This window comes from Cucurbita pepo, chromosome 20, assembly GCF_057944985.1.
Source record: "Cucurbita pepo subsp. pepo isolate OVF chromosome 20, ASM5794498v1, whole genome shotgun sequence".
Classification (NCBI taxonomy): domain Eukaryota; kingdom Viridiplantae; phylum Streptophyta; class Magnoliopsida; order Cucurbitales; family Cucurbitaceae; genus Cucurbita; species Cucurbita pepo.
Genome location: NC_141817.1, coordinates 7,953,702 through 7,970,086, shown reverse-complemented (window position 1 = coordinate 7,970,086; position 16,385 = coordinate 7,953,702). Strand labels below are relative to the sequence as shown.

At 40.5% G+C, this 16,385-nt stretch overlaps 1 non-coding gene across 1 annotated transcript; it reads right to left on the bottom strand.

Annotated features, from left to right (window-relative positions):
* Nucleotides 1-15,861: 15,861 nt before the first annotated feature.
* Nucleotides 15,862-15,942, bottom strand: TRNAL-AAG (transfer RNA leucine (anticodon AAG)). The gene has a single exon. It is a non-coding gene; the product is annotated as a tRNA-Leu (tRNA).
* Between the last annotated feature and the right edge of the window lie 443 nt (nt 15,943-16,385).

Sequence of the window (16,385 nt, the reverse complement as noted above, 5' to 3'; positions counted from 1 at the left end):
ACTCTATTCCGTAATGTAAATAGATTATGATAGGAAATGGTTTAATACTCTATTTCGTAATGTAAATAGATTATGAAATGATTGCAACGACTCAGTGCCCAGTTTCCCAGTTTTGTCATCAAATACATCTTGAATGTTTCATTATTCTCCTCTTTTCGTTTTCTTTTTCTTTTTCTTCTTCTTCTTCTTCTTCTTGCTATAACTTGTATATCTTAATTTGGGTGAGGAAATTTTAGAGATTGGAGAATGAAAGGAGGAGAATAAGAGGTCGTTAATGCTTTAACGACACACGAACACCAAATCTTTTGTTTGTAGCTTAGTTTAAGAGAATTTTTTGTGTCCCTTGGAAAACAAAGTCGGCCGCTTCATGTCGCATACCCATTGCGCGGGCTTGGAAAACTATAAAGTTGGTCTTGTGTTGTTTTTAGATGTGTTATTGTGTATTTTATCTCTCTTTCTATTGTGTACATGCACGTACACATACCTTCTACCTGAACTTTACCACTAGGATTATAATCGAGGATGACTTGTGGTGACCTTTGAGGAGTTAAACATGATGACGGAGAATTAAGGAAAAAAATTTGTTATGTATCGATTAGATTTTCAAAGTCGAAAGGTGAACTCTAATATAAAAGAAGGTCCCTTAGCTTACTTAGTCATTAAAATTGCTCAGTTTCATCCTATTTTGACAACTCAGAACTAGAGAATTCATACTCTGATGGCCTATAACTTGACACATTTGATTTAGGTCTGGTAAGTTTAGATCATTTACTACCATTTTTTACTCTTCAAGATACATTTTTTTGACACTTTTAAAGACGTTTAAAGTTTGTATGGCTACTGACTTGCCAATTTAAATTACTTATAGATAAGTTTTTAGATTATTTTATGTAAATGAGGTGAGCCAATTACCATAATAGAATTCTAAATTATAATTGTATGACTCCTTAGGTGAAATTTGAGTTCAATGATCAACTTTTTAAGCTAGCATCAAGGATGCATAATGACCTTGTCTTAAACCAACCAAGTAAGCAGTTCTATTATTGGACGCCCATTAATTTGGTTTAATGACTTGTATGTTTCCTCGCGAATGAAACGATTCAAAAAAATGTACATGTATTTACTGAATAATAGATTGAATCATGGGATTCTTTGAGATTTAATTTAATTAATCTATTAGAAATTTTAATATCTTCTTTCGATAGAAAACTAAACTCTTTATAGATTCTAGAATGAATAATAGAATCATTTTTTTTTTTATAGTTTTCTAAAAAATAATATATAATATAATCTCGTTTTGTTATTTTTTCTTTTATTATAAAGTTATAATAAACTTTTATTTTATTTTGCCTTTTCTTTTTTTATCTAGTCTTATATTTGATCGACCCAAATTTATAAATCTCATAAAATTGAAATGTTCGCGGGCGAATATTTCCTCTTTTTATATGCGGAACAAAAGACGGGGGGACTCAACCGTCTTCCGAAAAGGGATGCAGCTATGTTGAAGAGACAATTATCTCACTTGCAAACATATCTGGGCGGGATTAAATATATGACGAGGTTACCCGATATTGTAATAATCGTTGATCAACAAGAAGAATATCGGGCTCTTCAAGAATGTATCACGTTGGGAATTCCAACTATTTGTTTAATTGATACAAATTGTGACCCGGATCTCGCAGATATTTCGATTCCAGCGAATGATGATGCTATAGCTTCAATCCGATTAATTCTTAACAAATTAGTAATTGCAATTTCTGAGGGTCGTTCTAGCTCTATACGAAATTCTTGATTAATAATAAGATAAATCAATTTTTGGGGGAACTCCATAGATTTAGGGAATTGGTTTCGTGCTACTTTACTTTTTCAGATAAGGGCAAGGCACCCATGTGACATCGACGGCGGCATTGTACACCCCTGGACCGTGGCACATGCATAGGGTAGTTGTTTTTTTTCCATTTCATAGTCTAGGTTGAATTCGGTTTGCATCATTCGTATACGTTAGTTTAGATTGAATTGTATTTCATAATAAACCATAGGGTAGTAAAAGACATTCATTTCCGTTTTGTTCCTTTTCCTTTATTTCAATAATGTTTTTTTCCCTTCTTTCCCTTCTAATCATCTTCTCTTTCACGAGGTAATAAAAGGCAAGTGTAAGTCGCATTTATGAACAGGGCCCATTTAATGTATATTCCGCATTTCTAGAACCATGCCGCACAGAGGACGTAGAAGAGGTAGGAGAGGGAGAGGACGACCTCCCATTTGGAGAGGGGGAAGAGGAGAAGCCGATAGAAGCTCTTTTCAAGAGGGGTCGACTACCGGACCATATGCGTTTGTACCACCTCCAGAATATGCACCTCCCCCACAAACTGTACCACCACCTGAAAACGCACCTCCCCCACAAACTGTACCACCTCCTGAATATGCACCTCCCCCATAAGTTGTACCCCCTCCCGAATACGCACCGCCCCCTCAAGCTGCACCACAGGTCGGGTTAGACCCCGCCACAAGGTTAATATTGGAATCCCTCCAAACAACAATGCAAACCATTCTAGCCACACAACAAGCCACGTTGTTAGCTCCAACAAGTCGCAGCAATGACCACGCAACCAGCCAACGGGGTGGCCAAGCAACCCACCAACGTGGCGGCCACGCAACCGGTGGATGCGGTAGCTATACAACCGGCCAACAACCTGCATCTGAATAGGGGTGCGAGTTGGTTAAAGGATTTCAGAAGATATAACCCCCGTTCTTTTGTCGGTTCAAAGGAAGATCCCATGGTAGCTCAGATGTGGATCGCAAACATGGAAACGACCTTTGAATCAATGAGATGCCCTGATGAACATAAGGTGGCGTGTGCGACGTATGTATTACAAAAAGATACAGAAGTGTGGTGGTCGGATAATAAACAAAGCATCAATCTGGGTGAGGGGATTACTACGTGGATCAGTATGATCAGGAATTCATGAGACTAAGAAGATTTGCACCGTCATTAGCTTATATTGAAGAGAAATAGACAAAAAAATTTGTGTTGGGATTGAACCCGAAGACCCGCCGCATGTTGGAGGCTTTTAACCCAAAAACCTTTGAAGAGGCCCTAAGGACGGCCAAGGCCCTAGAGGAACCCCCGGAGGAGAAAAAACGGAGCCAACGGTTGTCACAGGGAGGAAACGCCCTGTCGAGGTCGAAACCACAGAATTCCAACCATCGCTCTAGAGACCTCGATATCAGGGTAGGCCACCTACTCCACCCCCAATAGCCCGATACCTAACACTGGAGAAGCCCCTGTGCCGTAACTGTGGAAAACAACATGTTGGGAGATGTTTGCCGGGCTCAGATATGTGTTATATCTGTGGTCATGCAGGTCATGTGGCTAGAACTTGCCCTACAAGGAGCTCGGGAAATCCAAGGGAACCCCTTAGAGGACCAGTCATTCGAGAGCCCACCATACAAACCCGCCCACAGACCAGGGCATATGCAACGACCAGTAAAGAGGTGGGAACGTCTGGCACCGTGGTGACAGGTACGCTTTCTATCCTAGAACACTTTGTGTTGACATTGTTTGATTCTGGTTCTACCCATTCGTTTGTTTCCTTACCATTTGTTAAACAAGTAGGGTTCGTAGTAGAACCCTTAATGCATGTATTGTCGGTCGGTACCCCAGCAGGGGTAGACTTAGTTACCAAAAATAGAGTAAAAGACGGACATGTGGTAATAGCTGGACAAACCATCCACCGTAGACTTAAAAGTAGTGGATATGACGAATTTTGACGTCATACTAGGAATGGACTGGCTAGCCGAAAACTTTGCTAGCATAGACTGCCATAAGAAAGAGGTGGTATTCACACCTCCAAACGGACTTACCTTTAAGTTTAAAGGGACTTTCACATGTACCACCCCAAAAATAATATCGATGATGAAAGTGAGACGCCTGGTACAACAAGGGGGGTGGGCGTTTCTAGCTTGTGCAGTAAACAAAAAAGGAAAGAAAAAACCAATAGATACAATGCCCCAACGGATATGGTCACTACGAGTTTGTGGTGATGTCTTTTGGTCTCACCAATGCCCCAACGGTATTTATGGAATTAATGAACCGAGTATTTAAGGAGTGCTTAGACTCGTTTGTGATCGTGTTCATAGACGACATCTTGATATACTCGAAAACGAACCTAGAACACCAAGAGCACCTTCGCAAAGCCTTAACTATCCTAAGGGAGAACAAGTTGTATGTCAAATTCTCCAAGTGCGAATTTTGGCTACGACAGGTTTCGTTTCTTGGGCACGTAGTGTCTAAAGACAGAGTTTTCGTAGACCCCAATAAGATAGAAGCTGTCACAAAGTGGAAACGCCCAACAATGGTCACCGAGATACGAAGTTTCTTGGGATTGATGGGTTACTATCGAAGGTTTGTCCAGGACTTCGCTAGAATAGCCACGCCTCTCACCCAATTGACAAAAAAAGGTGTACCTTTCGTTTGGGATGCTACTTGTGAGGCTAGCTTTCAAGAGATAAAACAAAGACTAGTATCCGCCCTAGTGCTCACAATTCCAGAGAGTTCTGTGGGATACGTGATTTACAGTGATGCATCCAAAAAGGGATTAGGTTGTGTACTGATGCAACATGGCAAGGTTGTTGTGTATGCATCACGCCAACTAAAGTATTAGGAGAAAAACTATCCTACACATGATTTGGAGCTGGCAGCGGTGGTGTTCGCGTTAAAAATTTTGCGACACTACCTGTATGGCGACAAGACCCAAATCTATACAGACCATAAAAGCCTAACATACTTGTTCACACAAAAAGAATTGAACATGAAGCAATGTAGATGGTAAGAGCTGGTAAAAGATTATGACATAGATATCCAGTACCACCCTGGAAAAGCAAACGTAGTCGCTGATGCACTGAGTCGAAAAGCAGTACACTCGTCGGCCCTCATCACAAGGGAGCCACGAGTGCGAACTGATTTCAAATGAGCTGACATAACGGTAGTAACCGAAGAAGTGGCAGCCCAAATAGCCCGACTGATAGTGCGTCCCACGCTCAGACAAAGGATCATAGACTTACAACGTGGGGATCCAAGCCTAAGCAAAATCCTAGACCAATTGAAAGTAGGCCTAGTGGACGAATTTTCTAAGTCAACAAATGACGAATTATTATATCAAGGGCGTTTATGTGTGCCACCCATGAGCGAAATAAAGAATGAAATCCTAACTGAGGCACACAACTCACCCTTCTTGATACATCCAAGTGGAACAAAGATGTATCAAGACTTGAAACAACACTTCTGGTGGCCAAGTATGAAAAGGGATATCGCAGAGCATGTGAGTAAGTGTCTGGTGTGCCAACAAGTAAAAGCCCCTAGGCAGAAAAACGCCGGGCTACTACAACCTCTAAGTATACTGAAATGGAAATGGGAAAACATTGCCATGGATTTCATGGTATGCCTACCCAAAACATTAAAGGGCTATACGGTAATCTGGGTGGTCTTCGATCGTCTGACAAAGTCGGCTCACTTCCTACCGGGTAAGGAAACATATACAGTAGACAATTGGACCCAACTGTATGTGAAAGAAATTGTGAGGTTGCATGGAGTACCGATGTCAATTGTGTCGGATCGAGACCCGCGTTTTACGTCAGCCTTTTGGCGCGAACTCCAAAAAGCGCTTGATGGAAGTATGGCAACCGGCCTCATCGAGTTGACCCAAGCTCACAATATTAGCCTTGAGCCTCGGGATGAAGTAGAGGCCGATCAGCTTGTGATGCTTGCCTCCCTTGCCGACGAACAGGATGGTGCCGCCCTTCGATCTCGACGACGACAGTGCGTCCCACGCTTAGACAAAGGATCATAGACTTACAACGTGGGGATCCAAGCCTAAGCAAAATCCTAGACCAATTGAAAGTAGGCACAGTGGACGAAGTTTCTAAGTCAACAAATGACAGATTATTATATCAAGGACTTTTATGTGTGCCACCCATGAGCGAAATAAAGAATGAAATCCTAACTGAGGCACACAACTTACCCTTCTCGATACATCCAGGTGGAACAAAGATGTATCAAGACTTGAAACAACACTTCTGGTGGCCAAGTATGAAAAGGGATATCGCGGAGTACGTGAGTAAGTGTCTGGTGTGCCAACAAGTAAAAGCCCCTAGGCAGAAAAACGCCGGGCTACTACAATCTCTAAGTATACTGAAATGGAAATGGGAAAACATTGCCATGGATTTCATAGTATGCCTACCCAAAACATTAAAGGGCTATACAGTAATCTGGGTGGTCGTCGATCGTCTGATAAAGTCGGCTCACTTCCTACCGGGTAAGGCAACATATACAGTAGACAATTGGACCCAACAGTATGTGAAAGAAATTGTGAGGTTGCATGGAGTACCCATGTCAATTGTGTCAGATCGAGACCCGCATTTTACGTCAGCCTTTTGGCGCGAACTCCAAAAAGCGCTTGATGGAAGTGTGGCAACCGACCTCATCGAGTTGACCTAGGCTCACAATATTAGCCTTGAGCCTGGGATGAAGTAGAGGTCGATCAGCTTGTGATGCTTGCCTCCCTTGCCGACAAACAGGATGGTGCCGCCCTTCGATCTCGACGACGGAGCCGTCGCCAATTTCATTGTCCCGCGATTCCCCGGAGTCAAGCTCGAAGAATGCAGACTTGGCCCCGATCATATGGTTTGTTGCCCCCGTGTCGAGGACCCATCGCCGGTGCTCTTGCTGCTTGCCTCTTTCACCGATTTGAGCGAACACTCACTCCTCCTTCAGTTGAATTGGCTCTCCAGTCGAGCTCTCCAGCCGGTGCCTTGCTCACTCTCCTTCAGTTGAATTGGCTCTCCAACCGGTGCCTTGCTCACTCCTCCTTCAGTTGAATTGGCTCTCCAGCCGGTGCCTTACTCACTCCACCTTCAGTTGAATTGGCTCTCCAGCCGGTGCCTTTGTTATGCACAAACCTCACTGGAGCAGTTATGCCATCGTTGAACCTCCGTGGATTTGGTGCTCTTGCTGCTTGCCTCTTTCACCGATTTGAGCGAACACTCACTCCTCCTTTAGTTGAATTGGCTCTCCAGCTGGTGCATTTGTTACGCACAAGCCTCACTGGAGCAGTTATGCCATCGTTGAACCTCCGTGGATTTAGAATCAGAATTAGGGACGTCGGGTAGGACTGATGCAGTCACCATGAAAAGAGCTGGCTTGTCCTCCTCGAATTGAGCCACATGGGCCTTCTCGGCCGTCTCCTTCATGTGTGTACTGTTAGGATCGCACAACAACGCACACGCTTGATCTAGATGATCACAAAGAAAAGGATAGAGAGAATTGCAAGGAGAACTCTGGCTAAAAGAATTTTTTATTGATGACTTCAGTCATGTACAACAAGAGAGTACAGAGAATAGAAAGTACATTTCAAAGCTTTACTGGACGGGATATATATATGGTTCAGTCTACTAAATATAGCTTTACCAGATTTATCCATCTACTATATATAGCTATGTACCATATATAGCTTTACCGAATATAGCTTTACCATATATGGCTTTACCAAATATAGCTTTACCGGATATAGCCATTGACCAAGCTATAAATACAGGGAGCAGACTCCATAACTCAACAATTCTCCCACTTGGAGACTGATCCTACACCATACCAATTAGGGCTTTGCATAGCTTTAATTTTCCAACATCAACACATTTTGTCAACATGTCTGCTGGATTCTTTGCACCCTCTATCTTCTCCAAACACATATCGCCTTCTTCCACTAACCTGCGAGTTAAATGGTACCGTCTTCTAATGTGTTTTGTCCTTGAATGATAGACTGGGTTTTTCACCAACTGTATGGCACTCTGACTATCTGTATAAAGGATCTTCTTGCACTGCTTCCGGCCTAATTCTTCTAGATAGTCTGTCATCCATATCATCTCCTTTCCAGCTTCAGCTATGGCCACGTACTCAGCTTCAGTAGATGAAAGAGCAACGCATTTCTGAAGCTTGGACATCCAACTCACTGCTGTTCCATCTATAGTGTAGATATACCCAGATGTGCTCTTGCTGGAGTCTACATCTCCACTCAAATCAGCATCCACAAAACCTTGCAGAACTACTTTGCCATTGCCATAACAAAGTGTAGTATTCGATGTACCTCTCAGATATCTCAGAAGCCACTTCACAGCTTCCCAATGTTCCTTCCCTGGATTTGCCATGTACTTGCTAACAACTCCCACTGCATGTGTTATGTCAGGTCTAGTGCAGACCATAGCATACATCAAACTCCCAACTGCAGAAGCGTACGGAACTGATGCCATGTGCTCACGTTCCTCAACTGTCTTGGGAGATTGCCCCTTTGACAATTTAATATGATTTGCCAAGGGGGTAGTCCTGGGTTTAGCATTATTCATCTTGAATTTGGACAACACCTTCTCAATGTACTGCTCTTGGGATAGATTTAATGTGCTAGCAGATCTATCTCGACAAATCCTCATCCCAAGGATCTGCTTCGCTGCACCTAAATCTTTCATCTCAAATACTGAAGACAAGCTTGCCTTCAGGTGGTTTATCTCCCTCATACTTGATCCAGCAATTAGTATATCATCCACATACAGGAGTAGAAACACGTAACAATCAGTGTATTTCTTGAGGTAGCAACACTGATCCTTTTCACTTCTGTGGAAACCACTCTTGCTCATGAAGGAGTCAAACTTCTTGTACCATTGTCTCGGTGCTTGTTTCAGTCCATACAAGCTCTTATTGAGCTTACACACCATGTGCTCCTTGCTTGGAGATGCAAATCCTTCGGGTTGTTGCATATAGATCTCCTCATCTAGATCTACATGTAAAAATGCTGTTTTTACATCCATTTGCTCAAGGTGCAAATTCTCCGATGCAACAATACTCAGTAGAATTCGGATAGTAGTTAATTTCACAACTGGAGAAAAGATCTCAGCATAATCAATGCCTTTTCTTTGTGAATATCCTTTAACTACTAACCGAGCCTTAAACCTCCTTCTGCCATCTAGTTCAACCTTGATTTTGAACACCCATTTGTTCAACAGAGCTCTCTTTCCTGTAGGCAACTCAGTCAGCACCCACGTATTATTCCTTTCAAGTGAGCTCATCTCATCATCCATGGCTTGCTCCCACTTAGTTGAATCTTCCACTTGTAGGGCCTCATCAAAGAACTCTGGTTCTCCTTCGTCAGTCAGCAACAGATAATGTAATGAGATTGAATATCTATCTGGTGCTGTGGTAGTTCTAGATGATCTTCTCAACACCTGCTCAGGTGCAACTTGCTCCACGTCTGGTTCTTCAGCAATAGGATCAGCCACGTCTGGTTCTTCAGCAATAGGATTAGAAGTTTCTTGAGCTTCTGTTGTACCATCACTGTGTGAATTTTCTTGCCACTCAAATTCAACTCCCACTTGCTTCGTAGTCTCAGAGTTTATCTTCTCTCTGTTCTTGTACATGACATTTTCATCAAAGGTCACATCACAGTGTCTTAGGATCTTCATATTTTTCTCATCCCAAAACCTATACCCGAACATGTCAGAGCCATAACCTATGAAGTAGCATTTCACAGCCTTAGCATCAAGCTTATCTCCGCATCAAATATACCTTGTTCATAGCCGACGGTTTTTCGTACATATTCGACAGCGTCTTCAATAGACCTGACGTTGTCTTCTCCTTGATAATATTGAATGCCACGTTTCTGGATAGCGTCAATCGGATCAGCCCCAAGGCTTGTCGATCCTTGAGCTTCCACTGTTCCGTGGTCATGGTTTCCGGCTTCACACCCAATAGAGGTTCGTGAAGATCTTTCTGGTACAGATAATCTTCAATCTGCATTTTCTAGAAACCGAAATCGGATCCATCGAACTTCTCAATTCCAATCTTTGAACTTTCTATCTTCATAGATCGTGGTGAATTTTGCCTTGCTCTGATACCAGTTGTTAGGATCGCACAACAACGCACACGCTCGATCTAGATGATCACAAAGAAAAGGATAGAGAGAATTGCAAGGAGAACTCTGGCTAAAAGAATTTTTTATTGATGACTTCAGTCATGTACAACAAGAGAGTACAGAGAATAGAAAGTACATTTCAAAGCTTTACTGGACGGGATATATATATGGTTCAGTCTACTAAATATAGCTTTACCAGATTCAATCATCTACTATTTATAGCTATGTACCATATATAGCTTTACCGGATATAGCTTTACCATATATGGCTTTACCAAATATAGCTTTACCGGATATAGCCATTGACCAAGCTATAAATACAGGGAGCAGACTCCATAACTCAATATGTACGTCAAGCAATGACTCGATGTGTGTACGTCAAGCAATGACTCGATGTGTGTACGTCAAGCAATGACTCGATGTGTGTACGTCAAGCAATGACTCGATGTTTGTACGTCAAGCAATGACTCGATGTGTGTACGTCAAGCAATGACTCGATGTGTGTACGTCAAGCAATGACTCGATGTGTGTACGTCAAGCAATGACTCGATGTGTGTAACCATTTGAGCTATTCAACTTGACTGTTGATAAGATTGGCTCCTCCGCAATGATATACCACCGATGGCTTCAACCTGGCCTAGCTCTGATACCACTTGTTGTTTTTCGACAATCAGCAAAGATAATCTGAAATCCTTTTCGGTGAGAGGAAATCGTTTGACGGGAAGTTGTTGGAAGAAAATAAAAATGTGAAAAAATAACAGAGAGAGAGAGAGAGAGAGAGTTGCTGAAGACTTTTGCTTAAAACGAGGTGATGATTTATTTCTTAATAGATTCGTCTATTTAAATATTTAACTTATCCTGCCACGTGAGTGGCCAACTAAATGTCTGCCACTTCCTACAAAATGGCCATCTAAAAGGATGGTAATTCATTCGACGTGTTTGTCAAATAGTTAAAGAAAGATATTCAATCAACTAATACAAACGTGTAAAGCTAAATAAGGAAACCTCAGGTTTTATCTAACACCGCCTTTCACTCACAAACGGATGGTCAAACGGAACGATTAAACCAAATCCTAGAAGACATGCTTCGGACATGCGTTATGGATTTCACAGGTACTTAATGGAATTCTCTTACAACAACAGCTTCCAAGCAACCATCGGGATGGCACCCTTTGAAGCGTTGTATGGAAAATGATGTAGATCCTCATTGTGCTGGGACGAAGTAGGAGAACGAGAACTTGTAGGTCTCGAGCTGGTCTGCATCACCAACGAGGCGGTACAAAAAATTAGAGTAAGGATGCGCACCGCACAGAGTAGGCAAAAGAGCTACACCGACGTTAGGCGTAGGAATTTAGAGTTCGAAGAAGGGGACCCAATGTTCCTAAAAGTAGCTCCTATGAAAGGAATTCTAAGATTCAAACGAAAGGGGAAACTAAGCCCCCGGTTTATTGGACCGTTCAAAATTTTAGAAAGAGTGGGTTCGGTAGCTTACAAACTAGCTTTACCACCTTCACTTTCAAGTGTACACGATGTATTTCATGTGTCCATGTTAAGGAAATATATTGCAGACCCTACGCACGTAATAGACTACAAACCTCTCGAAATCGAGGAAGATTTAAGTTATAAGGAGAAACCGATTAAAATTCTAGCCCGAGAAGTGAAAGTCTTACGTAATAGAAATATAGGTTTCGTTAAAGTATTGTGGCGTAACCACCAAATCGAGGAAGCTACGTGGGAACGAGAGGAGGAAATAAAGAAAAACTATCTCGAGTTGATCCACGAGTTCAAAACTTTCGAGGATGAAAGTTCTTTTTAGGGGTAGGTAATGTAATGGATTGGATAAAAAAAAAAAAAAAAAAAAAAGGTCGTCGGCAGAATCGAAAACGCTCGCACACGACCCACAAAGTGCGGCCGAAAGCTGGGATGCCACAGAACTCGACCCCGACCTTCAGCCATCCAAAAATGACCTGCAAAATAGAGAAAAACGAAGAGGAATAGAAAAATCCGACTAAACTCCAGCGAGGACAAACCATACGAAATCGACGTCAAAACATCCATTTTACGCAACAAAAGTAATCTCAGAACCTTTTACATACATCAGGGGTAGATTTAGACGAATCCTATACGTCGAACACCGTCAGCAAGGGAGACGGAACGTCGGATTTCCAAACTTCGCCAGATCCGGGAGTGTGAGGCCTTTACAAACCAGATCTATACCAAAAATGGGGTTAGGGGAAGAAGAGACTCGGGAACGGAGGAGAAAAGAGGGAAAAAGAACGTCGAAACGTCGTTAACGAGGTAGGAAGAATTGAAACTAGTCACATCCCCTATAGTTGACAGCAACACGCCTTCGACAAACATGACCGTGACATTCTTACCCACTCAGTTGGTTGACGTCTTTGTCAACCAACCATTTGTGAACTTAGCGATGTAGGATAAGGTTGACTTCAAGTCTCTCGATGCGTTTCTAGTTGATCTCAAATTAAAGAGCCTCTTCTAATCTACCCAGAACTATTGAAAATCACTTCTTTGTTCGTCAAATCTTTATGTCTTATCAGCTAGAATCTCTCCTACTTCCTTCATAGCAGGAGATCTTGCTGCCTTCTTGTGCCTAGTGTTTTCCTGGTTAGGATAGTAATGCTTCAAGTACTGACATGGACAATAGGGCTAGTCTGCATCCATAAGAGAAATTGAATCATGTATGATGTCTTCCCGACCTTCTTATGACTTCGGCTGGTCCATAGTATTTTTACACTACTCGTTGGTTTTTTTTGCTTTGAAATCGAAGTTGATCTAATCTTATCGTGATTAGAACTCTTTCTATATTGGAATTGTTGTGGCCTACTTTTTCTATCCCATCTTCTCTTCATTTGTCTAGATTTTTTCTTAAGTAAACATGAGTTACTTAAAAAATTTGTCTCCTCCCTTGAATTAAAGTGTTGGTTTGGGATCTCTCTAGCATTCAGGCGATCACTCATACCCGCCTTTGCTGGTCTAATAAACTTAACTTTCAACAAGTTGTTTAGCTATTTGGGCGTTTAGGAACTAGTCCATCCAGCCTGTACCCCTGTATTTGACCCATAACCGCAACCCCATCTATCAACAAGCAGCTATACTACCCCTGTAGTGCCATGCGTGAAAATGAGTGTAGAACTCCCTTGCACCATGTGTAGGGCATGAATGCTATTTTATTCGTTTGACCTTTGTTTGATTATTTTTCATCTCAATTTTGATACTAACTTTATTTTTTACGTTAATTAGGTTTCATAAATGAATTTTTGTGTTAATTACGACCTACAAGAATAAAAGCAAGCTCGAAAAGGCACATTGCATCCTTATAAGTAGCCACATAAACTTTAGGTAAGTAATATTTGTCGGGATTATTAGGATGTGCTAGCATGCAAGTATTTCTTACGTTAGGTGGTCAGAATATGCATGTTAGGACTACAAAAGAGTAATTTTGGATGAGAACGCATTGTATGTATGATACAGACAATTATTGATATCCCCTAGTGTAAGATTTTGGGATGCATGTTGTTTTTTTGAATTTTTCGTAGTGATAGAAAGAGAATATGCATGACTAAAATAACATATGAGTAATATGGATGAGTATACTACTTAAGATGTAAGAAGTTATCAAAATTATCTATTATGAGATTTAAGATAAATTTTGTTTTAAATGCTTTCCATTGTGTAAGAAAGGAGGATGCGCTATAGTGATATGTGTTCTAGCTTCTGGTTGCTCGGTGATTGATAGGATATCTCACTAATAAACTTGCACGAATATTTTGATTATGTATATCATGCACTAGGTGTTTAAGAGGATAATCTTCCTAGCAAAATATGTACAAGAGAACCAAGTTAAGACTAGAGCATAAAAGCTAGAGCAATTTCGAGCCAACTCAGGTCAGTACATTTTCAGTTGACCAAGCACTCTGGGATCATAAGGAGCAATCAAAGATTTAGACCTGCGTGCACCCAGAGTATAGATTAGCCGATGAGCTAGTCCTAACGTCTTAGAAATAATAGTTGAGAATCAAACTATATAGACATCCTAAGAAGCTAGAAAATCTTCATGGCACCCAAGAAAAAATTTGAAGGACTTATGAGATCGCTCGTAACATGAATAGATTATTGTGAGGAGTTGTTATCATGTGTAGAGTAAACCCACTTTGAGTAGGGACAGGAGACTACGTAAATAGTTAACTTGAAGTGTCACTATTTGTACGTGGAATCTAATGTCAAAACTGGCTTCGAAGCGGCCCAAGATGGTTGGAAAGAGTTAGAACAGCAAAAACGGGATCCAAATAGTAAACCCAAGCCAAATGCACTTAATATGAGTCATAGTCGCACCTAACCATGGATGGAGGGGCGCAAGTTAACAATTTCGATATTTCTTTTTCTAACCCAAAATAACATAATTGTATTAAAATGGATGCAATTTGAATAAAACAAATCTACTTGCGAAAATAGTTTCTTCCAATAGACGATCTTTCCTTCACAAATATGGACTGAACTAAAATTACACGTCTCTTCTCTTGTGAGAAAAAAATCTCTTAGAAAAACTTCCTCTTCAAATCATTGTTTCAAGAGTTTTCCACAAATCTTTGATCTTTTATTCAAGTCATAGCAATGAAGATCTATCGTGTGAAAATTCGTTTGGCTAAACATAAGAAGTCTTGAAATTTTGCTAAAACGTTCTCTATGACCTTCAAATGTATGCTTGCTTAACTTGAATTTTTTATATTTGATCCCAAATTTATTGTTTTAAAGAGTTTAGAAATCATATTCTTCGATTAGATGATGAATAGCTCAAGCATATTAGACTCAACTTCAAAGATTAAAGATCTCATGAAAGAGGTTCAACAAATAATAACAAAATTGAAGCTCGACACTTACGCCACTTTTGAATAGTTCAAACACAACACTATCATATTTCGAGTGTTCCAAACCATCAAAGTGCATAGGATAGAAAACAAAATAAACGAATATCCATAATCACCCATCCGATTTTGTATCTCCAGTTCTTCGAGAACTTTGTCTAAGATTGGATGCTTGTTGAGTGATGCTGCAAAAACGACTATTAAGGGGGAGATGAAGCCAATGAAGATTCTATTCATGAATTCAGCCTCTTCTATTGAAGATTGTTGGGAGAGAAATTCCACGTTGGTTAATTAAAATGGTGATTATGATTTATAAGTATTGAATACATCTCTATTGGTATGAGGTCTTTTGTTGAAACTAAAAGGAAAGTCATGAGAGGTTATACTTAGAGTGAACAATATCATACCATTGTGATGTTCGTGATTCCTAACATGACATCAGAGTCATGCCTTTAACTTAGCCATGTGAATAGAATCCTCAAATGTCGAACAAAGAAGTTGTGGGCCTCAAAGGTGTTGTCAAACGTAACTCAAATGTTGAACAAAAGGTGTACTTTGTTCGAGGGCTCCAGAGAAGGAGTCGAGTCTCGATTAAGAGAAGGTTGTTTGAGGAATTCATAGGCCTTAGGGGAGGCTCTATGGTGTACTTTGTTTGAGGACAGAATTGTTTGGAGAGGAGTTCCACATTGACTAATTAAGAGACTGATTATGGGTTTATAGGTAATGAGTACATCTCCATTGGTATGAGACATTTTGGGGAAACCAATAGCAAAGCCACGAGAGATAATCCATCCCTATTCTTTATAAAGGTATAGGGATAAAAATATTAAAGTTAAAAAATAATGTCATTGCTAAATCCATATAAGGACCCTCAAGAAATTTCTCAAAATAAATATTGAGAGTGGAAATTGGGACCAAAACAGAAAAATTAATCCATCGGTATTCTTATATTAAACATTGGACCAAAGATAATATAATTGCTAAATCCATATAAGGAGCCTGAAGAAATTTCTCAAAATAATTGTTGAGAGTGGGATTTGAACCCACGCCCTTTCGGACCAGAACCTTAATTTGGCGCCTTAGACCAACTCGGCCATCTCAACTTTGATGCTTGAAAAAAAATTAATCCATTTGTATTCTTTATAAAGGTTTAGGGATCAAAAGATAATATAATTATTAAATCTTATTAGGATCCCACAAGAAATTTTTCAAAATTATTATTGAGAGTGGGATTTGAACTCCGGTCCTTTCGAACCAAAACCTTAATCTAGCATCTTAGACTAACTCCAACCTTAATAGTCAAATTCTAGACATTAATGTTCACATATTTCTTACAAAGGTATAGGAATGAAGGGATGGGCTAAAACATTAAAAGAAACAAAATACCTTAGACCAATTTGGTCATCTCAACTCTATGAAATGTCCATGTACTTAATGTAACAACCAAAGAATCTACCTAGGCCTATACGGAATTGTCACAAAGCCATCCAATTGTTGAAGTTGCCTGAGGGGACGAGAATCAAATATGGAAAAGACCTCGAAATTT